This window comes from Oryctolagus cuniculus, chromosome X (assembly GCF_964237555.1).
Source record: "Oryctolagus cuniculus chromosome X, mOryCun1.1, whole genome shotgun sequence".
Lineage (NCBI taxonomy): Eukaryota > Metazoa > Chordata > Mammalia > Lagomorpha > Leporidae > Oryctolagus > Oryctolagus cuniculus.
In genome coordinates, this window is record NC_091453.1 from 44,795,387 (window position 1) to 44,823,333 (window position 27,947).

At 38.4% G+C, this 27,947-nt stretch overlaps 1 pseudogene; it reads left to right on the top strand.

Moving 5' to 3' along the window:
• Positions 1-828: 828 nt before the first annotated feature.
• LOC103351885 (cullin-1 pseudogene) lies at positions 829-27,830 on the top strand (annotated as a pseudogene).
• Positions 27,831-27,947: the final 117 nt, after the last annotated feature.

Here is a 27,947-nt window from a genome sequence, read left to right on the forward strand (position 1 = left end):
GTTAAGGTAAGAACATCTGCAAAGCACAAAAATTGGAATCTTGGTGTATATAGTTAGCTCAAATGCCTCTAGGCTTCACAAGCCTATGGAGACATACACAGTATTTTAATATTAAGGACCCAGAGTTCTTATTCCACTTCCCACTTGGTCATGCAAGACCTCTAACTTCTCTTGCAACTTCACTGAGAGTCTAAAGTGTACAAATGGAATGAAAGAAGAGAGGCAATAGTGTTTACAATCCATATCTCACCTTTTGTCACTACATAGTGACTATAATGTTCTTTCTCTCATACTTTGTTTTCCTATTTGATAACATCAGCTACCTATAAAGCCTCGCTCTTAACCCCTGAAGATGGTGCCCATACATGGAAGTTAGGTCTGTGCCATTTATGCCACCTTCCAGTTTTTACAAACTACCATTCCATGTGGTGCTAAGAGTAGTATGAGGTCCCATATAGAACTGAAGATAAAGCTCATCCCCAAATTCTGTATTAGGCTTCCTAAACTGGATTCCATGTAAGTATTAATGGATACCAGACTTTCAACAAAATAACTTCACCCCCACAAAAGCATCAGAAGTTCAAATGCATTTGAAGGGTAGAATTAAGGATAACACTATATACCATCTCCTTCAGTCCAGCTCTCCATACTCTCCCTCCTTTCCTTGGTTACAAAACAAATTCTTCGGTTTTCTTCCAATATCAGTAAGTAAAAAAGAAACTGAAAAGAAGTTAAAAAGTTACTATTCATGAGTCTTGGTCCATTTCATGCTGTTATAACAGAATACTATAAACTGAGTAACTTGCAATGAACAGAAATTTATGTATCATGGTTCTGGAGGCTGGAATGTCCAAGATGGAGGGAATCACATCTGGTAAGAACTTTGCCTTTTTGCTGCATCATCTCATTGTGGAAAGTGGACTGGCAAGAGATCATAAGAAAGAAGAGCAAAGACCCTAAACTCATTTTATCAGGAGCTACTCCCATGATAATGGCATCAATCCATTCATGAAAGCAGAGCCCTCGTGACCTAATCACCTGTTAAAGGTCCCACCTCTAAACACTGTTGCATTGTGTGTTAAGTTCCTAACAGTGGAGGGCACATTCAAATAATAGCACCATGCTATCTTAGTCCCCACAAATGCACTATTTCGGTAGTTCCAGATACAGAGAAGAATGTGAAGTGAGGGAGTAATCTGAGAAGTGGTGTGGTCATAAAGATTTTAATCCTATAAAATGATTTTGAATTAGATTTTGAAGAAACAGAAGAATGTGATATGGAGAAGAATAAAAAAAAAGGACTAAAATTCCTGGCGGGATAATGACATTTGCAAAGTTTTAAATATTTGACTTTCTCTTTCCTGAAGCAAGGAGCTGATCAATCTGCTGGTGGGTCTTCTGGGGTAGCATGAGGAATTTGCTAAGGATAGAATTTTTCTAAGATAGCAGGCAAAGCTGAAAGATGGGCAAGCTGGGATAAAGGTCAAAGTGGAGGTTAGATCTTCAAAAAGAGAAGGGCATCCCAATTGCCTTCCAAAAGAGAAGACAATACTTAAGTAGACAAAACTCAGCAGGAGAATTGGTTAAAGCTGAGAAAAACAGATTGAGTGCCAATTTCTGAGTCTACTGATGTTACCCTCGACAGATTTTTGCATGCTTTTTATATATTTAAGTAGACAAAATAGGACTAAAACAAGTTAGAACTAAAATATACCCTAAATTCAAAGATAAGTTTTATTTCTGTTTAATGTAATAATCCAAAGCAGAAGTTTCAAATGGGTTGATGGTGGCTGCATGAGAGCAAGAGGCTTTGCTCCATGAGACATTCAGGGGTCCAGGCTGATGACACCTAACTTTCTATTTTCTCTAGTTATCATGGTGACCATTTCAGTACACAAAAAGTGAGAAAGAATAAGGAAGAATACACTTGGAGGTTGTTTTTTTTTTTAATTTATATACTTCTTTGAAATTCAGAGTGACAGAGACAGAAAGAGTGAGAGACAGATCTTCCATCTGCTGGTTCAATCCCCAAATGGCCACAATGGACAGGGCTGGGCCAGGTCCAAGCCAGGAGCCTGGAGCTCCATCCAGGTCTTCTACATAGGCGAAAGGGGCGCAAGTACTTGGGCCATCTTCCACTGCTTCCCTGTGCAATACCAGGAAGCTTGATCAGAGGTGGAGCAGCTTTGACTCAAACTGGTGCCCATATGGGATGCCAGCATCACAGGCTTAAACCACTAAGCCAACAATGCCAGCCCCATGTGGAGGTTTTTATATGTAATTCCTTGAAATAAGACATACCACTTCTTCCCACATTCCATTGGAGAGAATTTGGTCATATAGTCATATCTAACTACAAGAGAAGCTGGTACTTTGGCAGGGCAGCTATCTGCCTAGATAATTATGGTACACGAGGAAAAATGATTTTAGAGGACAGTCAACAGTCTCACCACATAATGCCATGGAGACAAAATCTATATATTCCTATGGGGCAAGCTGTTACTGGATTTAAAATGAAAGAAGGGGTGTGTTGATTATGTACAAACCAAACAAGAATGCCCTCATCAAAGAATAATGAGAATAATAGAAAAGAACATGACAAAAACCAGGTACAACTTAAAAATTTGGTGAAATAACAAATAACTGTAGCTTCTTGAGTAGAAAGTAATGATAAAATTATATTTAATATGCTCAATAAATAAATAATATGATTTACCTATATTGTCAAATGGATTTTGGATGACTTACCTATAATTGGACACATTTTTATAAATCAGAATACAAATCAATTACATATTGACTTAGATTATAACATTGGAGGTGGTTAGACTAGCACAGAGGTTATTATGGTTGTCTAGGCTTGAGAATGTTTGAACACTTAGTTCTACTTGAGTGATGGTCATGGAAGCAGGAAGTAGGATTCTAGCTTGAAGAGACACTATAGAGAAAGAATCAACAACACTTGGAGAAGTACTGAAACAGGCAGTGAAGGAGAGCTATAAATTGAAGCTCACGTAATCAAGAAATACTGACCACATATCATGGTCTATACTTGGTATGGGAGATAGGCAGCCTACATAAGAAACTTGAAAGGCAGAGTGACAGATATCAATAAAGATGGATGGATGGATGGATGGATGGATGATATAGATAGATAGATAGATAGATAGATAGATAGATAGATAATAGATCATCTATCCAAAAGCATATATATATATATATATATATAGAGAGAGAGAGAGAGAGAGAGAGATAAGATAAAGATCTTTTATCTGCTGGTTTACTCCCAAATGCCCTCCGTAGCCAGGACTGCGCCAGGATGAAGCTAGGAACTAGCAACTCCATTTGAGTCTCCCTTGTGGGTGGCAGATACCAAACTATTTGAGCTAACATCTGCTGCCTACCAGGGTGTGTCTTAGCCGGAGGCTGGATTGGAAACAAATGTGAAACTTAATACCAGATATTCTGATATGGAACACCGGCATCTCAAACTTAACCTGCTGCACCACAATATCCATCCCACAACTGTCGATTCTATATGCATCACTAAATCTGGCCCACATTCAAAAGGAGAGTATCACAGATAGTGTGAATATCATGAAGTGGGGATTATTGATCACCATCTATGAGGCTGAATGGGATAGTCTGCCTTCTTTATTCCAATGATTCATGTCCCTAATGCATATAAGTATGCTCACTTACTTCTAAGGTCCTTAAATATCACTTTACAGCATCAGCTCAAAGTACAGAATCTCATCTAAATCAGGTCCAAGAGTAGATGAGACTTCTTGGGTATAATTCTTTAAATATAGTTCCTTCAGTATAGTTCCTTTCAGTCTGTAGGCCAGTGAAACTAAAGAAATGAATTAACTACCTCTCCCATGCCTCACACAATAATGGACCAGTCATAAGGATAACAATTGCAGATATTCCTATTTAAAATAACAGAAAATGAAAAGCACAAAAGATTCAGTGATCTATATCGATTCTGAAATCCTGCAGGGCAAATATTGGAAATTCCTTGAATAGGTCTCAAGGGCTGAGGATAATTCCCTGTGGATCTTGGCTCTGCCCTTTGACCCTTGGTCTTTCCCTCTGACCTTTGGTCTTGCCCTCTGAACCATCATTCCCTTTTCCTGAAAGGCAGCACATATTTGTGGCTAACTACTTTTCTCTTCCTACTCCTAGTAGCAGAATTTTGGGTGTCAAATGAATTTGTCCCCTTCATTCCTTTTATCATTGTCCAAGTTGGTAGTGTGTCTACTGACACAATTATCTAAATTTTTATGGATTTCCTGTGAATCTTTTTGTACTCAAGTGTAAAAAAGTCACACTTATAAACCTGCTTGAGATAGGATATTTGAGACATCTCAAAGTTCCTAAAGGTCCTAATATTTTATTTAAAGAATGTGGGAGACACATCCTTAATCTAGTTAAAAGGTCTTGTGTGACTGAAAACTAGTCGGAAGTAACACCTTGAGTTTTTTCTGAAGTCTTAGGAAAAAGTTTTTATGGTTATCTAGTCACTTCCTTGGTTATTTTCAGACCATTTGTCTGGATTTGATCTTACCTCAGAAGCCATTTCTTAATTTTATCATTGTTTTATGGTTAGAGACTGAAAATTTTCAAAAACATAAAGTCCTGGCTCCTTTTTGTTTAACATTCTTTCCCAAGATTTATTTCCTCTCACTTTTTACTATAAGCTTCAAGAGGAAAGCAAGCAACACCTTCCAGATTTCATGTAGAAACCTTCTAAGTTCATTATACTGTTTCCACTTTTTGTGTTACTTACTGCAGGTAACAGTGTTGCTAAATTTTCTGCCATTATATAACAAGTACCCCTTTGACTCCAGCTCCCAATAGGATTTTCCCTAAGGCCTTAGCAGCAGCCTCCTCAAAATTCAAATTTCTATGTTCAAATCACTTTAAGCTTTGCCTATCATGCTTATCAAAATCTTTCTACCTTTTTCCCACTATCTGGTTCTGAAGCTATTTTAAATATTTGTTATGGCAGCACTCGATTTCTTACACTAAATCTGTATTAGCTATCTACCGCAGTGTGACAAATTACCTTAAAATTCAGCATCTTACAGCCACATTTATTATTTCCCAGTTTCTATAGGTTAGGAATCTTGGCACATATAAACTGGGTATCTCTGACTCAGATATGTCTTGAGATTACAGTCTAGCTGTTGGCAAAAAGAAAGAAAATCCTCTTGCACAAAGGATCAACTACAGAACATCTTTATTTTTTTAAGATTCATTTATTTATTTGAGAGACAGAGTTACAAAAGAGAGAGAAAGAGAGAGAGAGAGAGAGGTCTTCTATCTGCTAGTTCACTCCCCAAATGGCCAAAACAGGCGGAACTGGCCTGAACCAAACCAGAAGCCAGGAGCTTCCTCCAGGTCTCCCACACGGGTGCAGGGGTACAAGCACTTGGACTGTCCTCTTTTGCTTCCCCAGGCCATTAGCAGGGAGCTGGGTCAAAAGTGGAGCAGCCAGGACACAAATGGGTGACCATATAGGATGGCACCGCTGCAGGTGGAGGCCTAGTCTACTGTGCCACAGAACCGTCCCCCAGAATGTCTTCTAATCTCACTCATATGACTATTCACAAGATTCAGTCCCTCACAGGCTACTGGCAAGAGGCTTCTCTATGTGGGCCTTTACAAAAGGAAGCTTACAAGGCAGTCAGCTTCCCTCTCTGGGATTTACACAGTGTAGGGCATACCTACACACCCTTCTTGAGGTTTCTGCAATAACTCTACCATAGACATATTCACTATAAAAGAGAGAGAACAAATTTATCATCCATATGCAATTTAATGCCAAATCATTATGTAAGATAATATATGAATTTACTTTTATTTAAACTAAGCATGATAAATATACTTAAAGTGAAAAAATAGGGGCCAACATTGTGGTACAGCAGATTAAGCTGCCACCTGCAACACCAGCATACGATATGGGCACTGGGTCAAGTCCCAGCATCCCAGATGCTCCATTTTTGGACCAGCTTCCTGCTAAAGCACTTGGGAAAGCAAAGGAAGACTGCTCAAGTGCTGGAGCCCCTGTTGCCCGGGGAGACCTAGATGGAGTTCCAGGCTTCAGCCTGGCCCAGCTTCAGACACTGTGTCCATTTGGGGAGTTATCCAGCTGATGGAAGCAGTCTCTCTCTCTCTCTCTCTCTCTCTGTGTGTGTGTGTGTATGTGTGTATGTGTGTATGTGTCTCTGCCTGTGTGTGTATTTTCCTCTCTGTAACTTTGCCTTTCAAATAAATAAATGTTTTTTTAAAAATTGATTAAAGAGTCATTGATATTGAGGTAATAGGAAATTATAAAAAAGAATCTCATAGAGACATTGAATGTGGAAAGTATTATAGTTGTAAAAAAGAACAAAGTAAATAGGAAAATTAGATGCAACTGTTGAATGAATTAGTGTATTGGAATTCTCCACAGAGACAATAGTATGGAAAGCAATATGGAGGGTAAAAACAGAAAAATTGATATTTGGATAGTAATTGTCCCAGAAGGAGAGGTAAAAATGGGCATAAGGAAGTGTTTGAAGAAATAATGGACATAAATTTCCTCAAATTAAAAACCTAGATGGAAAAGGGTCACAAAATGCCATGCACTTAAATGAAATCACTTAATGTTATTATGATGGTGTATTGTTTTGTCTATTGCTAATGTAGCAAAATGCAACCTAAATATATTATAGAACAACTTAAGAATATTAAAGACATGAAAAAAATCTAAATGCTTTTATACTAAAAAGCCAGATAGCATATAAAGAAACAAATCAGACCTATATCAGACTTTTCAATAATGAGGAAAGGGTATAATATTTGTATAGCATTGATGGAAAAGAGTTTTGACATTAGAGTTTTTTATTCATCCACAATGTGACAATTGTTACATTCATGAATGTGACAGTGTAATGCAAATATTCTCAGGGACACAGGCCTCAGAAATCTTGGTGAGAGTCAAGTGTTTAGCTAGCATTTGAGGTCAGTTAAGATGCCTATGTCCTGTATCAGAGTCCCTGTATCTAATGCCCAGCTCCAACTCCTGACTCTAGCTTCCCATTGATGCAAATCCTGGGAGGCAGTGGAGACAGCTCAAGTTACTGGGTTCCTTCCATCCACATGAGAAACCTGAATTAAATTCCTGGTTCTGGACTTCAACCCACATCAGTCCTGCCCATTGTGGGCATTTGGAAAGTGAATTACCAGATGAAGGCTCACTCTTTCTCTTTCTTTCTCCTTCTCTCTATGCCTCTCAAATAAATAATGTTTTTTAAAATGGGTGAGAAGAATTGCTAGATATATTAGAGGTAAAGATGATTTTGATATAAATTATTATTGTTTTAAAATATAAGAGAAAGAAAAATAATATTGTAGATCCATTGTTTTGAGGATACTAAAGCACCCATATTGAGTAATTCAGTAGAAAAGCTCACAGGGCCTAGGTTTTGTACTCATGAGTATATTTTATTTCAGTGAAAGGATGCAAAAAAAGATAATCAAGAGAAAAGATACAACCGATAAAGTCTAGAAAGACTCAGGGGGTAAGCTTTTTAAAATCTCTTTCATGAATGGAGGGCAAAGGAGTCAAACAGAGCAAGCTTTGTTCTCCAGGAATAAACCAGGGTAATGGGTTCATAATATTTTGGCCAAAGAAAGCCCATTTACTATTTATACTCCATGTTTTTTTAACTGAAAGCTGGTCACATAAACACTCTCTCCCTATATAACTAGCCACAATTTATAAAATTCAATATGCCCAGAAGGAAAGCAAATGTTCACCATCAATCAAGTTGTTCATTCAAGCAATGCAGGCAGGCTAGTATAATAGGGTTCAAAGCTCTAGGTGTACAAATGAACCTTTTCAATTAGTCACAGAGGGTACATTTTAAAATACAAGTTCCCAGGTGCCAAGCCATCAGTCACCTCTGCAAGCAGTCCTTATTAAAGTTAGGTGAGAATGGATCAATTTCAAGCATATATGTTTGTATGCATACCATAACAAACCTGACCTAAAATTCTTTACAGAATTGGCATTTATGAAGATGGTGGTGTGCTGTGGGACAAAGAGCCATTAATGCCCTGGCCTGAAATGCCAGCAACCCACATGGCCGCCAGTTCAAGACCTGGCTGCTCCACTTCAAATTCAGCTCTCTGCTATGGCCTGGGAAAGAAGTAGAATATGGCCCAAGTCCTTGGGCCCCTGCACCCGCGTGGGAGACCAGGAAGAATCCTGGCTCCTGGCTTCCGATCAGCGTAGCTCTGGCCGTTGTGGCCAATTAGGAAGTGAATGATTGGTTGGAAGACCTCTCTCTCTCTCTGCTTCTCCTCTCTCTGTGTAACTCTGACTTTCATATAAATAAATGAATCTTTTTTAAAAAGTGTGATAAAGTACTTTTCTAGTTAGGGGTAAGATATAGATACTGACAAGTTTAGAAATCAAAGTTATAGTAATTAAAACAGCATAGGACTAGCATAAAAACTGATACATAAATCTGTGGAACCAAATAGAGAGCCCAGATATTAATTCCCATACATACTGATTTTTGACAAAAGTGCTCAGATCATACAGTGGAGCAAGGGGTAGTCGCTTCAACAAATGGTGCTTGTAAAACAGGTTTTTTTTAAAGATTTATTTTATTTATTTGAAAGTCAGAGCTACATAGAGAGGAGAGACAGAGAGGTCTTCCATCCACCGGTTCACTCCCCAATTGGCCACAATGGCCAGAGCTGCGCTGACCCAAAGCCAGGAGCGAGGAGGTCCCTCTGGCCTCCCACATGGGTGCAGGGGCCCAAGGGCTTGGGACATCCTCCACTGCTCTCCTAGGCCACAACAGGGAGCTGGATCGGAAGAGGAGCACCTGAGACTAGAACTGGCGCCTCAGGCCAGGCCATTAACCCACTGCACCACAGCGCCGGCCCCAAAACTGGTTTTTTATATGCAGAAGAATGAAATTAGATTCATGCCTCTCACCATATACAGATATACATTCAAGATAGAAAACAGACCTAAATTAAAGACCTGTGACATGAAGTTGCTGGAAGAAAATGTAGGGGAAACACTCAAGACATTGATGTAGGATACGGATTCTTGGACAAGACCACCAAAGCACAGACAACAAAGCTAAAACTAAAAAAAAAAAGAAAATGATATTATATGAAACTCAACCTTTTACACAGCAAAGGAAACGATCAATAAAGCAAAGAGACCTCCAACAGAATGGGAAAAATATTTGCAAATCACCTATCTATCTGACAAAGGATTTTTTTTTTTTTTGACAGGCAGAGTGGACAGTGACAGAGAGAGACAGAGAGAAAGGTCTTCCTTTGCCGTTGGTTCACCCTCCAATGGCCGCCGCGGCCGGCGCACTGCGCTGATACGATGGCAGGAGCCAGGTACTTATCCTGGTCTCCCATGGGGTGCAGGGCCCAAGTACTTGGGCCATCCTCCACTGCCTTCCTGGGCCACAGCAGAGAGCTGGCCTGGAAGAGGGGCAACCGGGACAGAATCCAGCGCCGTGACCAGGACTAGAACCCGGTGTGCCGGCGCCACAAGGCGGAGGATTAGCCTAGTGAGCCGTGGCGCCGGCCCCTGACAAAGGATTAATATACAGAATATATCAGCAACTTAAAAAACTCAACAATGGGGCCGGCTCCATGGCGCACTGGGTTAATCCTCCACCTGTGGCACCGGCATCCCATATGGGTGCCGAGTTCTAGTCCTGGTTGCTCCTCTTCCAGTCCAGCTCTCTACTGTAGCCTGCGAGGGCAGTGGAGGATGGCCCAAGTGCTTGGGCCCTGCACCCGCATGGGAGACCAGGAGGAAGCACCTGGCTCCTGGCTTTGGATCAGCGCAGCTCCGGCCATTGCGGCCATTTGGGGAGTGAATTAACGGAAGGAAGACCTTTCTCCCTGTCTCTCTCATTGTCTGTAACTCTACATGTCAAATAAATTAATAAAATCTTAAAAAAAAAAAAACTCAACAACAACAAAAAAACAATCCAGTTGAGAAATGGGCAAAGGACGTCAATAGTTCTCAAAAGAAGAAATACAAATGGCCAACAAGCATGTGAAAAAATATTCAACACTATTAGCAATCAGGGAAATGCAAATCAAAACCACAAAGAAACATCACCTCATCCCTGTCAGAATAGCTAAAATCCAAAATACAGAATAAAAAATGTTGGCAAGGATGTGGAGAAAGGGGAACACTTATATACTGTTGGTATGAATGTAAATTAGTGCAGCCACTGTGGAAAATAATATGGAGATTTCTTAAGAAATGAGAAACAGACTTGCCATATGATCCAGCAATCCCACTACTGGGCATTTACCCAAAAGTCTTGAACACAATGTGTCAAAGAGATATTTGCACCACCATGTTCATAGCAGCACTGTTCACAATAGCCAAAATTTGGAATCAACCAAGGTGTCCGTCATCAGATGCATGGATAAAGAAAATGTGGTATATATATACACAATGGAATATTAGTCAGCTATAAAAAATAATGAAATTCTACCATTTGAATCAAAATGGATGTAACTCAAGTTTCATGTTGAGAGAAATAAGCCAGATCCAGAAAGACAAATACCATATGTTCCCTTTATATGTGGGAGCTAAAATTAAAAAAAAACAGCAGAAGAAAGACAAAAAATATAAGGGTGTATATCGGAATTGTTGAACATATAGATATAGTTTTGTAAAACTTCATTTCATACATTTGTGAAACCAATGGTTGACAGATACAACATTACCCAATAAGCACTGCCCTTTCTTCCCCCAAAACCTAAAAAGTATTCATTTACCATTCATAATAGCAATAAAAATTTATAAAGTATGTAGGACATTCACCAAGAATATATAAGACTTGTGTGGATAAGACATTGAAGCGCTAATGGAGAACACAAAAGATGATCTACACAGATAAAGACGTTGAATGCTCTTAGATGAAATTACTTTTAATATCATGAAGATGTTCTCTTAGTTTTCTATTTCTGCTGTAGAAAATTATCAGTTAGTGGACTAAACAATATATGTTTATTATCTTACAATTGTCTTAAAATATATGTTTATTAATAAACAATATGTTTATTATCTTACAAATCAATAGTTTAAAAATCTGAAATTAATCTCACTAGGATAAAGTAAGTAATTTCTAGGGAAGAATCCCTTTCCTTTCCCTTTTCAAGTTCTAGAGACCATCTATATTTCTTGGTTTCAAGACCCAATTCTTCAGTCTTCAAAGCCTGCAAAAGTGGGTCAAGTTTCCAATTCACATCACTTTGACCTCCACTACTATTTTTCTCTTCTATATTAAAGGACCGTTATAATAATATTGGGTCTACCTGGATATTTCAGAATAATCTGTCTATTTTAAGATCAGCTGATTAGTATTAATTCCTCCTTGTCATGTATCCTAACATAATTACTAGTTCCTAGAATTAGAACATTTACACCTTTGGGGTATGACATTATTCTTTCATAGATGTCAGTTCTCTTCCAAATTAATCTATAATTCTATTTCATGCCTGAAGAAAATTACAACTGGGTTCTATTTTGATACTTAAAAAGTTTATCATAAAATTATGTAAGAATAATGGGTCATTGATGGTAATACAACCCTTTAAAAAGAGTAAGGTGGGAAATTTAGCCCATACAAAGGCATACTTGTAAAACAGAGTATGGCATTAAAAGAAGAGACAAAGAAGAGAATGCATACAAAGAACCATCAATATATGGGAAGTTAATATATGATAGAGATGGCATCACAAGTTCATAGTAAAAGATGTATTTATCAGTAGACATGGTTGGGAAAATTATCTCACTGTGTAGAGAAAATAAAACTGGAGCCATACTCAATACTCCATACACAAGGCAGATAATAATTGGGTTACATATCTAAATGTAAAAGGAAAACCCATAAAGGTTATAGAAAAATTAGGGAGTATTTTACACTTAGGAACAGCAGAAGATACCCTTATATTTCAAAAGTACTAATCATAAAGTCAAAAAAAAAAAACAAAATAAGAATTGCATTTGTACCAAAAATTAAGGTATTGGTTCAAATAATGAACACCAAAGACAAATATAACTGACAGATGAAACATTTGAATAAGCTATATGCTAGATCTAAAATCGACTAAGTAAAATGCCTAAAGTATTCAAAAGCACTTTCAGAATGAAAGGAAGCAAAACATAAACCTCAACAGAAAAGTGGACAAATGGTATGAGCATTCCAGAAAAAGAAAATTGGGAAGAGGAGGCAGCTGAGGAAGAGGAGAAGGGAGATGTGAGGAGAAAAAAATGAGAACAAGGAAAATGAAGGGAGGAGGAAGGAAAAAAATGAGAAAGGAGGAGAAATGAGTAGGAAGAAGATAAGAATCAAAGGTTAACAAGTCATGAAATCACGCTTAAACTTAGTATTAAAAAAATGTCAATTCAAACAAAAATGAGACTTCAGTTAACACATATTATACTGGCAAGTGTTAGAAAGCTAGCATACAGTTAGAATTTAACTGAAAAGTGATCCCTGTTAAATATAAGAGTGGGAATAAGAAAGGGAGGAGATGTACAATTTGGGACATGCTCAATCGGACTTGCCCCAAATGGTGGAGTTAGAAACGTGCCAGGGGATTCCAATACAATCCCATCAAGGTGGCATGTACCAATGCCATCTCACTAGTCCAAGTGATCAATTTTAGTTCACAATTGATCACACTGATAGGTCTAAGAGTCAAAGGGATCACACAAACAAGACTAGTGTCTGCTAATACTAGCTGATAGAATCAAAAAGGGGGAGAATGATCCAACATGGGAAGCGAGATACACAGCAGACCTAAAAACTGGCAGATGTCCTAAACAGCACTCTGGCCTCAGAATCAGCCCTTGAGGCATTTGGATATGGCTGAAGAGCCCATGAGAATATTTTAGGCATGGAAAGCCAAGACACTCTGGAAAAAAAAAAAAGAAGACCTAAATGAAAGATCTCTGCGAGTGAGATCCCAGTGGTAAAAACGGGGCCATCAAAGAAGGAGGTACCTTTCTCTGAAGGGAGGAGAGAACTTCCACTTTGACTATGACCCTGTCGGAATAAGATCAAAGTCGGCGAACTCAAAAGGCTTCCATAGCCTTGGCAACTCATGACTAGAGCCTAGGGAGATTACTGATGCCATAAACAAGAGTGTCAAATTGTTAAGTCAACAACAGGAGTCACTGTCTATTTACTTCTCATGTGGGATCTGTCCTTAATGTGTTGTCCAATGTGAAGTAATGCTATAACTAGTACTGAAACAGTATTTTGCACTTTATGTTTCTGTGTGGGTGCAAACTGATGAAATCTTTACTTAATATATACTAAATCGATCTTCTGTATATAAAGATAATTGAAAATGAATCTTGATGTGAAGGGAATGGGAGAGGGAGCGGGAGATGGGAGGGGTGCGAGTGGGAGGGAAGTTATGGGGGGGAAAAGCCATTGTAATCCATAAACTGTACTTAGGAAATTTATATTTACTAAATAAAAGTAAAAAAAAAAACATAAAAAAAGAAAGCTAGCATACAACAAAGACTGGTGGAAACAAGCAAATAGAGGGAATAATCCTTTCACTATAGTTATGGTAAAAGTGTGGACAGGTAGGGGACATTCTGGAGCACAGGATATACAATAATTCTCTCTTGTGTGTACATCCCCAAAAGAAAATTATGCAAGTCCATGGAAGGGCATGTGTAAGGCCTAATATTTCAGTGTCAAGGAATATGAAGTAATCTGGATACTCATAAGTTGAAGGAAGGTATGTAGAATGCAACAGAATTAACATTATATATAAATATATATATATATATACACAGATACATACATACATAGTTACATGGACCAATATTAAAACAGTGTTGAGTGAAATCAGCATGAAACAAGATGCAATAAGATATACAGTGCAATGCCATGTGCAATAAAGCTAATTTAAAACACACATGTACATAAAGCAAAGTACACTAACATTTTCAGGAGTTCAAAGAATCAGAAAGTTTTATATTAAAATGACAAAGTGAAAAAGAAAATGAGATAGATTGGATAGATTTGATGGGTGGATATATGATAGATAAGTGATGATAGATAGATAGATAGATAGATAGATAGATAGATAGATATAGATTCTGGATAAAGATATAGTGGGGGAATGGGCACATTTTCATAAGACCAAGCAAGAGATAATGGCAATTTGGTTGGGTAAGTTAATAACAGAGTTAAGAGATATTGTAGGATTGCAGAGTATATTGAATGTAGAGTTGACAAGATAAGTTTTTATCTGAATGTCAGATATCAGAGCAAAAAAGGGGGAAAGAGTAACACTTAGACTTTTAGCTTGAGCAAAAAGCTCACTTACTCATATGAAGTCTGGCTACAGGTATAAATTAGGGAATTATAAAGTAAGAACTGTCATTTAAAGATGTTGGATAGGAAGAGATCAGTAAAGGAGGGATTATGACCATATTGGGCTATTAACTATCCTCTTTGACATTTCAGATCATCATGGATTCAGACAAGAAAAGGAAGTCATGGAAATCAGCCCAGGTACACCTAAGCAGGCTGATCCTGAGACAAACTGGTGAGAAGGTCAAAGAAATCAGTCTGTTCTGGATCCACACCTGCTCCTATTGTCCTTGCAAGTCATAACTCCTAGTCTTCAACAAAACAACTGATGACTGTGGCCTTTGTCCAACCTGATGGCGCCAAACAAATGAGGAATTGTTGGGGGCACCCCCAGGGCAACAGGAAGGTCAAGAGACAGCATTCTTGGGTTCTTCTTTGAAGATAATCAAGTTTCTTTTTTTTTATTTTTTTGACAGGCAGAGTGGACAGTGAGAGAGAGAGACAGAGAGAAAGGTCTTCCTTTGCCGTTGGTTCACCCTCCAATGGCTGCCGTGGCTGGCGCACTGCGCTGATCCGATGGCAGGAGCCAGGTACTTATCCTGGTCTCCCATGGGGTGCAGGGCCCAAGTACTTGGGCCATCCTCCACTGCACTCCCTGGCCACAGCAGAGAGCTGGCCTGGAAGAGGGGCAACCGGGACAGAATCTGGCGCCCCAACCGGGACTAGAACCCGGTGTGCCGGCGCCGCAAGGCGGAGGATTAGCCTAGTGAGCCGCGGCGCTGGCCTGATAACTAAGTTTCTAAAAAGAAAGAAGGAAGAGGAAGGATGGGAAAAGAGGAAGGGGAAAAAAGGAAAAAAAAGTGAAATCACCTTGGAAATGCAATAACTCTGAACAGCCCTTGTCTGGACTGATGAGGAACAGTTTGTTTCTTTGTTTTTAATTTTTTTTCTTTCTTTGTTCTTTTTCTTGCTCAGACTAAGTGTTGAACTCTTAGTTAATCCTCTGTATATAAAGTTAAATGAAAATAGATCTTAGTGAAAAGCAGGACAGGGAACAGGAGTGGGAAGTGGAAGAGGGGTGGGAGGCCAGATACAGTGGGAAGAATTACTATGTTCCTAGTGTTAAATTTGAGATACATGCAAATAAATAAATAGTTTTAAAAAAAGAGCCAGCAGGAACAGAGCCTGGACTTTGCTGCCATCACATGTCACACTCATGTATGAGTTCATTTGGTTGACAGTGTGAGACAATGTAAAGAATTAGAAAGCTAATTCAAAATATGATTATAGGCACGTTCTCTTTCTAAGTTCCTCTGCTTCTTATTGCCATCTTGGCAGGGATCCTCCCTAGAAGTATGTTAGAACAGTGGTGTCTCCTGGGTCCCAAGTTCCATTTTCAGATTACATATGCAGATGCCCTTGGATGTTGGGATTAGGAGCAGAAGACTCCCAACAGATTTATGCTTACAGGGCCTTGGTTACAGGGCCTTGGTTTCAGTGGAAATGTTGGGTTTACTTGCTGGGCAATCTGGAAAAATTCTTCTGAGTGTACAGGAAAGGAAATCATGCCTTCCACACCCCACTTAGCTGTAACCCTAACTGACTCTTTACAAGTTTTGTCACTCCATGAAAAGAACCCACACATGGGATACACATTAATTGTTGGAAGTCAGCATCTGATAAAGAAGAGCTACAAGACCAAATAGATGCAGCAATCTAAGAATTCACATAGTCATCTGAACAATATAGTTAAAACAGAAAACTAAGACTGCCACCAGATGAAACAATCCCTTATTTCCCTTTAGTGACTTCCAGTTTACAAAACACCGCCCTTTGCCAGGTCCCATTCGCTTCACAGCAACTTTACAAACACTGTGTCTGATTCTTATCAGGCAGACAGCAGAGGCTCAGTGAGGGCAGTGACTTGCCCAAGCGCCAGGTGGCTAGGCCAACTCACAGTCCAATTCCCTTGCCTGTGCATCAAGCTGTGTTGGTCATTACTTTGCCATTCAGAATTACTCAGAAGCAAGAATGAACATCTCTCTTTTGCTTAGGGTAAATTTAAAAGGTCCAGATCCTAGGGATTTTTGTCTTTCAGGAGCCTGTTTCACTTTGGGGTGGGCTCTGTGGGAGCCTAGAAAGCTCCCAGATTTACTATATACCCTTGAATTTTGTGAATTTGTATTTGATTCCTCCAGTACTTGACAAGACTAAAGAATATATTTCCAAATAAAATATTTGGAAATTGCTTTTGGTTTGAATCTTATTCACTGACTCTTCAACACTCTGTGCAGCCAACAAGTTTAAACCTTTGCAGAGAAACTCAAAAACATGCTGAATGGTACCCAGGGTGAAAGGAGAGTCCCACTGATTGCAAGAGTGAGTCTTCATGTCTCAAATTCTCTGCAGAAGCACTCAGAGAACATAGTCTGCACTTTCTATATGCTTCAGCACCAGGGAAGTACAATAAGCAGCACTTTGAATTCCACGTTTGCTTATACTTCTGTTCTCATGGTTATTCCTTTGCCTGTTTAAGGAGGAGCCTGTGACTTCTCAGTGACCACTGTTAATTGAGAGTCAGTGAGGGGCTCACATGAATTACCACGGAGCCATATTTAGCTGGCACTTTAATTTGCCATGTGAAGACTTTCCCTAAACTAACAAACTAAGCTTAACAACAGAACTGTCAAAGGAAGCACAAGTCTAGAATTTATACTCCTATAGTTGTAATATTACAGTGTCTACATCATTTTCATTACTATAAAGAGGTGTGCTACGGACAGCAGTTTGTATTTTCCTCTGACTTATCTTATGGCCTAGTGTATGGTCAAGAGGTTGCTGACACAATAGGTATTTTTATCACTCCAATAGATGGGTTTGAAAGCAACTGCTACAACATTTCTCATTCTTCATAATTTGAATCTCATAAATCACACACCTAAATCCCTGCTTCTTATTTCTCTTGTCGGTATACAGTGAGATTTTTAAAGTCAGTGATGCACAGCTTTTCCATTCAATGGTCCAATTGATTTTCCTAGCACTAGCTTTGAGGAGGTGGCATCATTCAGTTCTGTGTGCCATATGGCTTTCCTCCATCCTTATGTCTCTCTGTTCTCATAGTCATCTATCATTTGCTTTTCGGAGACAATTATCACCCTTATGTGTGCTCTATGAGGTTCTTTCACATCCATTCTATTGTTTAATTCTCACAACAACTCCCTGAGGCCAATACAGCAAGTAATATATTTTCTACCTTAAAGAATGAGAAAGGCAGATCCAGAGAGGTTCTGGGATTTACCCAAAAACACAGTGTAAGAATGTGGCAGAAATGGGACTAAGTCCATGTTTTCTGACTAAAACCTGCCACTGTACAAAATTTTAAGGGCCAGTAACTCAAGTAGAAGGAAAACAGATCTTCAACTAATGTGTATAGACCAATCAGATTCCTTCCCCCAAAAGACTGTAGAGCTATTCATCAGTGGATAGGCAGTCATACTTTCCCATGGTTTTTTTTTTTTTCTAAAAAAAAATTATTTATTTATTTACTTGAAAGTCAGAGCTACATGGAGAAGGAGATGCAGAGAGAGAGGTCTTCCATCTGCTGGTTCACTCCCCAATTGGCTGCAACAGCCGGAGCTGTGCTGATCCAAAGCCAGGAGCCAGGAGCTTCCTCCAGGCCTTCCCATGTGGGTGCAGGGGTCCAAGGACTTGGGCCATCTTCTACTGCTTTCCCAGGCCATAGCAGAGAGCTGGATGAGAAGAGGAGAGGAGCAGCCGCGACTTGAACTGTCACCCTTGTGGGATGCTGGCACTGCAGGTGATGGCTTTACCTGCAACGCCATAGCGCCAGCCCCTCCCACTGTTTCACTACATGGGGCAGGATAAGCAGGACACAGCTCCACCATCCTCTGGGACATACATGAAGTCGGCTCTCTTCCCACCAGTAGTGCATCCTCTCACTGTTTCCCCAGCCTTCCCCTGCTCCGGTCCTCTTCAGAGTACCTGGACCAATATAGTCCCCATTCAGCTGCTCTGAGTGGCAGGACAAGAACCTGTGTGAGATGCCTAGCAGGACTGCTTTCCCAAGCAGATGTACTAGCTGTCTGAATGGTGTCAAGCTGGAGCCTAGGGAGGGCAGTCAGAGTCAAGTAAGGTCATGGCCAAAGGTCATTAATACCTGGAAAGTTTGCCAACTCTGTTATTCTTTCCAAGTTAGTGAGTGAGCTCCTCTCAGTTAATCCTTGCTCAAGCAGAATTCCCAAAATATCTCATCAAAATCTGCTTGCCAACTTGATTTACTGAAAACTAATCAACTTGGGGCAATCCTCAAACATATTCAAATGCACTTAATTATCAAGAAGTTTGTTGGAGCAGGAAAAGTGGAAACTCTGTGTCAGAAGCCAGGATTCAAATGCCAACTAAGCCATTTCCTTGCTATGTAACCTTAGGGCAAAGCTCCTCACTTCCCAGCAGCCCACGTATTAAGACCTTGCCATCTTTCACCAATAAGTTCCTCTATTTGGTCTTATTAGGTCATTTTAAAAATCAAGAAAGAAAGGAAAGCAGACCATGCACAGTATTTTGCTCTTCAATTTTCAGTGATATTGTTTTGGCAATAGTGGTAGGGAGTTCTGTTCTCTCATTTGCCTCCCGTAATGTATAAACTAGAAAGGAGTACAAGAGTTTCCTCTATTGTAAAAGTAAAAAGTTGGGCTCAAACTTCACTCAGTCTTTCCTCAGATATTTGTTGGCTGCATATTATAAATCCACAACAGGGCTAAGCTCTGAGGAAAATACCAATATTGAGAACATTGTGTCTCTAGTTGAAAGGCAAATGCAGAAAAAGAGGGAAGAAGGAAGAGAGGGATAGCAGAATAGATATTTAAACATGTCATGTCCATTCATCTTCATTCTGAGTTTAGATAGGTGCTATTATTATATTATAAAGATGAAAGAACAATCTTCAAGGGACAAGTAGTCTATTACTGAGCTGTAATGCCACAATTGAATTCCAGGATCTCTAGCTTCAACATTTTTATTCTTTCCACCATTACTTTGTTACAGACTGCTGGTGTGTGTTGGGGCGGTGGTTGGAGGCTTGCCTCATACATATATATGCATTACTATAATAAAGTGAAACAAATTGGGGCCGGCATTTTGGAGCAGTAGGTTAAGAGCTGTCTCCTGCGACAGCAGCATTCCATACCAGATCATTGGTTCAAGTCCCGGCTGTTCCACTTCCAGTCCCGCTCCCTGCTAATGCTCCTGGGAAATCAGTAGAAGACGGCCCAAGCTCTTTCTTTATCTTTCCTTTTCTCTGTTTCAATCTACCTTTCAAATAAGTAAAATAAATCTTTCAAAAAAAGTGAAGCAAAAGTATATCATATTAGGGGCACTAGAGAAAAGAATGTGGGAACTGAAGACTTCGCGAAACAAGTAACATCCTAATTTGTGAATAAAGATCTTATAAGCAGAGGCTAATGGCTGCTTACTCAATACTTGGATTCATTCATTCTTCAGTAGCAGTGCAAGTATTCTCTGAAAAAATGTGCCACGCTGAAAGAACATATTTCTCAGCCTCTCCTATAGCTAGGGATGGCCAAAGAGATGTATGCAGTAGATTGTTGACTGAGAATTGTGGGAAATCTAAGAGGGAGACACATAGCTTGAGATGTGCGCCTTTTGCCCTTCTGTCTTAGCTCCCTCTTGCTTTCTGTCAGGAATTATGGTATGACACAAGTCCCACAGCCATTTTCGACTCTCCTAACAGTATAAAAGGTGATTCATCAACCTTCTTATTTGCCATCACCTACATTAACCATCCTCTTGTTATGAACACTGAAGTTGTTTCTTATAATTTCCTACTATGAACGGCAATTCATCATATAACTTTGTGCAAAGGTCATTTTTCAATAAGCTATTAAAAGAAGAATTTCCACATTGAAGACATTTGGTAAAGTACATTTGGTTTTAATTTTATCAGAGATTGCCGAAATGACTTAGGTGGATGTGAAATAGTTGAACTGGCATTCAAGTATGTGAAAAAAAAAGCACTTCCTAAGCATCGACTGCATATGTCAAGCACTGTTAGATGCTGGGGAAATGTAGTCCCTATGCAAGGTGTCATTGAGGGGGTACTTTTAACTCAATCTGGGCTTTCAAGAAAAGTTTCGTGAAGGAGTTGACAGTGAGGTAAGTCTTAATAAGACTCTAGTCAGGCAAAGGAAAAGAAGAAAGACATTTCAGTCAGGGTAAATGATTTGATAATCCCTCCTATCACCTGCTTAATCTATAGGATGGCTTTAACTCAATTCTGTTCCTCCTCTTTCTACTCCCGTTACTTTTCCTTCCCCTTCCTCCTTTTCCTCCACCTCTCCCCTTCCTTGTAATTTATTTCTTGAAGTTTTTTTTAAAATTTCTTACAGCTTGGATCTTTCTTGTGGCATTCTCATCATGTGTTTAACATACTCCTCTGTCTTCTGTATTTCTTCTAAATGGGTAGTTACATTAAGAGTCTCAATCAGATTCAGATCCGATTTTCTGTACCTTCCATCAGAGGCAGGTAATGTTTGGCTGTCCCTCTTTATATTATGCTAGCAGGCACTGATGTTCAATACCCAAATCCATTAACTAATTAGGGCAAAATAGTTTTATTCAAATCCCGTCATTTCCTCTTTATTTATGAAGTGGCATACTTCTATAAATAAAACTCTCCTTCTACTGTTTTCTTACCTAATGGTACAACTCATTTAGGAAAGGCGGGTTAAATGCTTCATTTGTTCCTTTAGTTTACCACATTTACATATATTTGATTTGCTCACTTTGTAGTTAGTAGTGACTGACAATGCCCTTGCTATGTTACATGACAAGATGTTGCAGGTTCATTTTATAGATTTCTCATTCTAGACATAGAATTAGCCATTTCTCCAAGGAGCCTTATTTCAGTCATTGGAAAATGGTAGTTCAAATCAACAATTTGGGTACCAGCAATGCTTATTACTACCAGAGAAGCTGTTGTTTCAGATCATTTGCTACTATTGCCATTCTTTTTGTTTTGGGGGTATATTTTAGTAGGGATTTAAAGTCAAATAACTTCGTGATGAAATCACTTGAAATAGTTTAGTTCTGTGGGTTTTGCTACCACTGGAGAAACATTTAGGTACATATGTTTATTTTATTTTAAACATCGTATTTAAAATTGTTTCTTGAAGGACCGGCATTGTGACACAGCAAGTTAAGCCACTGCCTGTGATGCCGGCATCCCTATGGTTGCCGGTTCCAGTCCTGGCTGCTCTGCTCCCAAGCCAGCTCCCTGTAATGCACCTGGGAGGGCAGCAGAAGATGATCTAGGTGCTTGGGCACATGTACCCTCATGGAAGAAACAGATGGAGTTCCAGGATCCTGGCTTTGGCCTGGCCCAGCCCCAGTCATTGTGGCCATTTGGGGAATGAACCAGCAGATGGAAGCTCTCCCTCTGTGTCCCTCCCTCTCTCTGTAACTCATACTTACAAACAAATAAATCTTTTTGGGAAATAAAGTTTATTGAGTTTAATTTCACATTATGATTGTATCGAATTTTTATATAATACAAATTCAAATCCACAAAATTATAGCTTCAGTTCCTGTTCATGCCATTCTACATTTTCTCTCCATCTATTGACAATCCTTTAAAGAATGTTATGGACTTTCTCCCTATTATCAACTTTTAAACTATAAGAATATATATTATATGTATATTTATATTCATATTCTCCCTTTCCTTAGATAAACAAGGGCATATCAGATGAACATTTTTGCATCTTCATTTGCTTACTTAACAATATATCTTACAAATGACACCATGGTAGTACATATAGATGCCCCTCATGTTTTTCTTATATCTAATCATATTATGTTATGTAGATATCATTTTGCATCTTCTCCAATATATCTTCATAAGGAAGAGTTTCTTGACCCAAAGAATGGAAATTTGTTCTAGTGCTCTATTTCTTGACCTGAGTGAGTGAGATGAAACTGCCACAATACAGAAGTAAAAAAATTGCCATTTAAGTATACTGCTTCCAGAAAAGCTACCATTTAGAGTTGAGGGAGGAGAGATAAAGACATTACCTGACAAACAAAAAATGAGAGAATTTAACACCATCATATTCTTCTCATAACAAATGCTAAAAAGTGTTCTTCGAGCTGGATACAAGAGATATTAACCAGTAACAATGAAATATCAGAAGGAAGAAAACTAACTGGTAAGAGTAACTATCCAAGCAAATTCAGAGTGCTTTAAATATTGTGAACATGGTGCATAAACTATTCATATCTTTAGTATGAAGAGTAAAAACAAGACAATTAAGAGTAATTATAACTATATTAAATGTTAAGAGATACAATGGAACATAAAAAATTCAAAATGTGGGAAGCAATAGAGTTAAATGCAGAGTGAGCTCTTCATTATTATTTTTAACTCTGTTTTTGTCTGTTTCTTTCCCTTTGTTTACAATATATGTTGCTATTATTTCAAAGTAGCTTGTTATAACCAAAAGAAGATTGTTATAGGCCTCATGACAATTACAAAGCAATAATCTGTCAGAGACTTAATCAAACATAAGAAGTAAGGATTCAAAGTATGCTACTATAGATATGAGGGAAGTTGAACATCTTTTTATTTGATTATTGTTTATAGTCCTTGTCTGTTTTTCTGCTGAAATGTGGTTTCTTTATTTTTTATTGCTGAGGTCTCTTTACTGAAGAATTAAGCCTTTGAACATAACATTAATTTAAAATAAGTCACCTCAAAGAATTTTAAAATAAAAAGATCAAATATGACAAAACAAAGTATGCTACTATAGAAAATCATTAAACCAAAAGTGAAGATCATAACAGAGAGAAAAAGAAACAATCACAATAAGAATACAAAACAAGTATATGCCATCATAAAAATTAAAAGAAAAAATAAGAAAATAAAGAAGGAGGGAGAATGGGAATGTGGGCAGGAGGGAGAGAAAATTCAAATATGTAAAATCAGAGATGAAAATGGAGACACTAAGACTAACATCATAAAAATACAAAGGATTAGCAATTACCATGAATAATTTTATGGCAAAAAATGATAATCTGAAAGAAATAGATAAGTTCCTGGACACACGCATGTTACCAAAATTGAGTAATGAAGAAAAAGAGTACTTAAGCAGACCAATAACATATAGTGACATTAAATCAGTAATAAAGGTCTCCCATGAAAGTAAACCCAGGACTGGATGGATCACTGCTGAATTCTACCAAACATTTTAAGAAAAATTATCACCAGTCTTTAAATTATTTCAAAAAACGTAGGAGGAGGAAATTCTTCTAAATCCATTCTGTGAAGCCACATTATCTTGGTACAAAAAAAAAAAAAAAGACAATAACACAACAAATAAAGATATAGGCCAATATCTCCATAACAATCTTCCACAAAATACTAGCAAATCAAATCCAAGATTACATTGAAAATATTATTCATTATAATCAAATGGGATTCATCTCATGGATGTAAGGATGCTTAACATAAACAAATCAGTAAGCTTGATAACCACATCAACATAGTGAAAAATGAAAAGCATATGATCATCTAATAGATGCAGAAGAGGTATTTGATAAAATTCAACATCCTTTTGTGACCAAAAAAAAAAAAAAACCACTCTGAACAAATTAGGTATAGAAGAAACATACCCCAACATATCATAATCAAAATTATATATAATATTGACCAGCAGCTAACACTGTACTACGTGGGGGAAAGCCAAAAGCTTTCTCTCTGAGATCTGGAACAAGACATAGATGGCCAATTTCACCACTTTAATTCAATATAGACCTAAAAGTCCTAAGCAGAACAATTAGTCATGAGAAACAAAGGGAACCTACATTTGGGAAAAAAGTCAAATAGCCATTATTTGCAGATGACAAGATAGTACATATATAAAACTCTGAAGATGCCAGCAAAAAGATATTAGAAATAATAAATTCAGCAAAGTTGCAGGATACAAAGTCAATGTACAGAATTCAGCAACTTTGTTATACAATAATAGTAAATTACCTGAAAAATAAACCAACAAAATAATTGCACTTCCTATAGTTACATAAAGCACAAAAATACTTCAGAATAAATTTAGTCAAGTAGGTGAAGGATCACTGCAATTATATGTACAAATAATTGATTTAAAAAATGCAAAGTGACACAGAGAAAAGGAGAAACATAACACGTCCATGGATTGGATGAATTGATATTGTTAAAATGTTCATACTACCCAAAGGGGTTTACATGTTTAATTCAATCTTTATCAAAACACCAATGACATTTTTCATAAAACTAGTAAAATACTATTAAAATTGCGTGGAACTAAAAGAAGACCCTGAATAGCCAAAGAAATCTTGTGCTAAAAGAACAAAGCAAGAGGTATTAAAACACCTGACTTTAAAATATATTATAAAGCCACAGTGATTAAAATAGCATGTTATTTGAATGAAACAGTTGTATAGACCAATGAAATAGAATGGATGCCCTGGAAGAGAACCCATGCATATGCATAGAACTTATCTTTGACAAAGGTGTTTAGAATATGTATTGGGAAATGAAAGTCTTTTCAATAAATAGTGTTAGGAAAATTTGAAAAAATACAGAAGAATGAAATTAGACCCCTATCTCTCACCAGGTACAAAAATCAACTCAAAATAGATTAAAGTCCTGCATGTGATTTCTGAAACTTCAAAACTAATAGGAGATATAAGAGAGGAAATGCTTCAGGCCATTCCAATGAGTGAAATGTATTTAAAATCAGATTTCAGAATTCTAAGAAACAAAGACAAAAATATACAAATGGGATTTCATTAAACAAAAGAGCTTTTGTAAAGCAAAGGAAACAATCAACAGTGTGAAGAGTCAATCTACTGAATAGGGGAAAATATTTACAAGTTATTCATCTGAAAAAGGGTTAATAGCCAGAATATCTAAGGAATTAAAATGACTCAATAGCAAAGAAAACAAATAATCCATTATAAAAATGTATAATGAGGGGCTAGCGCTGTGGTGTAGCAGATTAAGGCTCTGCCTGTGTCACTGTCATCCCATAAGGACGCTGGTTTGTGTCCTGGCTACTCCACTTCTGATCCAGCTCCCTATTAATGTGTCTGGGAAAGCAGCAGAAGATGCCCCAAGGGCTTTGGCCCCTGCATCCACAAGTGAGACCTGGAAGAAGCTGCAGACTCCTGGCTTCAGGCTTGTGGCTATTTGGAAAGTACACCAGAGGATGGAAGATTCTCTCTACCCCTCTCCCTCTCCTTCTCCTTCTCTCTCTCTTTCTCTCTCTGTGTATATGTGTGTCTGTCTCCTTCTTTCTCTGAAACTCTCCCTTTCAAATAAGTAAAAAATAAATCTTAAAAAAATGGATAGTGGCATTTGGACTTGTGGAACTATCACAAACACCAATGACAATTTGGCTAAAATGAGACTTAATTCTTTACATTTAAAGTACACCCTTTCTGAGCAGTTGTGCGTAAATTTTGAATGATACTGTGTATTTTCAACTAATGGAGATTAGCTGTATCTTAAATAAGAGCTACTGCACTGCATGACTTCAGAATATTGCTCACAGTATCATCAAACAGGAGTCAGAATCCTCACATTGAAGCAGATTGGTTGGCCTTTATCAGATCTGGGATAACCTCAGAGCTTGAATCCTCAGAGCTTGTGTACCAGACAAAGTTTGTCAAAGTCCAGACACATGGGACTCTACACTCATGTTTGTAACTATTACACCAGTGTACACCAGTCCAACTGAACACAAGGGGCTGGAGTCCCACATTCTAAATAAAAAGAAAGGAGTAAATACCTTGAGGAGCTCAATTTGTTGCCTTAGAATTATTCAAACAAGGAACTTTTGAATAATTATTTGACAAATCTTCTTAAGGATGGAGACAACAATGGGACGATTATTGATTTTCTTTTTTTTATTTGTATATATTTTTTAATTTAATAAATGTGAATTTACAAAGTGCAACTTCTGTATTGTTGTGGCTTCCCCCCCAACCTCCCTCCCTCCCGCGGCCCTCCCCTCTCCCATTCCCTCTCCCATCCCGCCCTTAATCGAGTTTCATTTTCAATTACCTTCATATACAGAAGATCAACTTAGTATATACTGAGCAAGGATTTCAACAGGCTGCCCTCACACAACTGCATAAGGTATAGGGTATTGTTCGACTAGTAGTGTTGTTTTTAAGTTTCATAGTAAAACACATTAAGGACAGAGATCCTACGTGGGGAGCCTGTACCCAGTGACTCCTGTTGTTGATTTAACAATTGGCACTCTTATTTATGACATCAGCAATCACCCTAGGCTCTTGCCATGAGCTGTCTAGGCTATGGAAGCCCCTTGAGTTCACCAACTCTGAACTTATTTAGTCAAGGCCATATCACAGTGGAGGTTCCTTCCTCCCTTCAGAGAAATGCACCTCCCTCCTTGATGACCTGTTCCTTCCACTGGGGTCTTGTTCACCAGGATCTTTCATTTAGATTGTTTTTGCCACCGTGTCATGGCTTTCCATGCCTGGAGACTCTCATGGGCCTTTTAGCCAGATCCGAATGCCCCAAGGGTTGATTCTGAGGCCGGAGTGCTGTTTTGGGTGTTTGCCATTCTATGAGTCTGCTGTGTGTCCTGCTTCCCCCGCAGGATCATTCTCTCCCTTTTAATTCTATCCTTCATTATTTGCGTACACTGGTCTTATTTGTAAAATCTCTTCGACACTTACCCTATCTTTTTGATTGGTTGTGTACTTATACTTATTACTTTACCAAGTCCACTGGCATTGGTACATGCCTCCTTGATAAGATGGAGTTGAAATCCCCTGGCACATTTCTAGTTCCACCATTGGAGATAAGTCTGAATGAACATGTGCCGACCTATATATCTCCTCCCTCTCTTATTCCCACTCCTATGTTTAACAGAGATCACTTTTCTGTTAATTTTAAATGCCTAAGAACAATTGTGTATTGATTACAGAGTTCAACCAGTGGTATTAAGTAGAACAAACAGAGCAACAACAACAACAACAACAAAAATACTAAAAGGAATAAAATAGTAAGTTGTTCCTCAACAGTCTAGACAAGAGCTGATTATGTCATTGTCTCTCATAGTGTCCATTTCACTTCAATGGGTAAGACTATTGAGTTTCAAGCAAAGTGTTGAATGGAATTTGTGCCTACCTCAATAGATGTTGGGCTCACTGCAAATGTAACAAAGAAAGAATATGAGTATATGAAATACATTCACTAGAATTGGTGACTTGGGGAGATTGTTCAAGACATTGAAAAAGTAGGTAACAAATGCTGTTTTGAAATTGATTAAGAAGCGCTCAGCCCTCTGCCTCTCTGCTGAGTTGCCTGCCTGGTCTGGCCAGGTGTAATCTCTCCACTCATCCATGTAACCTCGCTCCTCCCCTCCCCCCAGTCCGAGCGACTGGGCACTCTCTCAGGTCCTGTCTGGAGAGGTGCCCATCCGTCCTTAGAGATGTCCCTTCCCT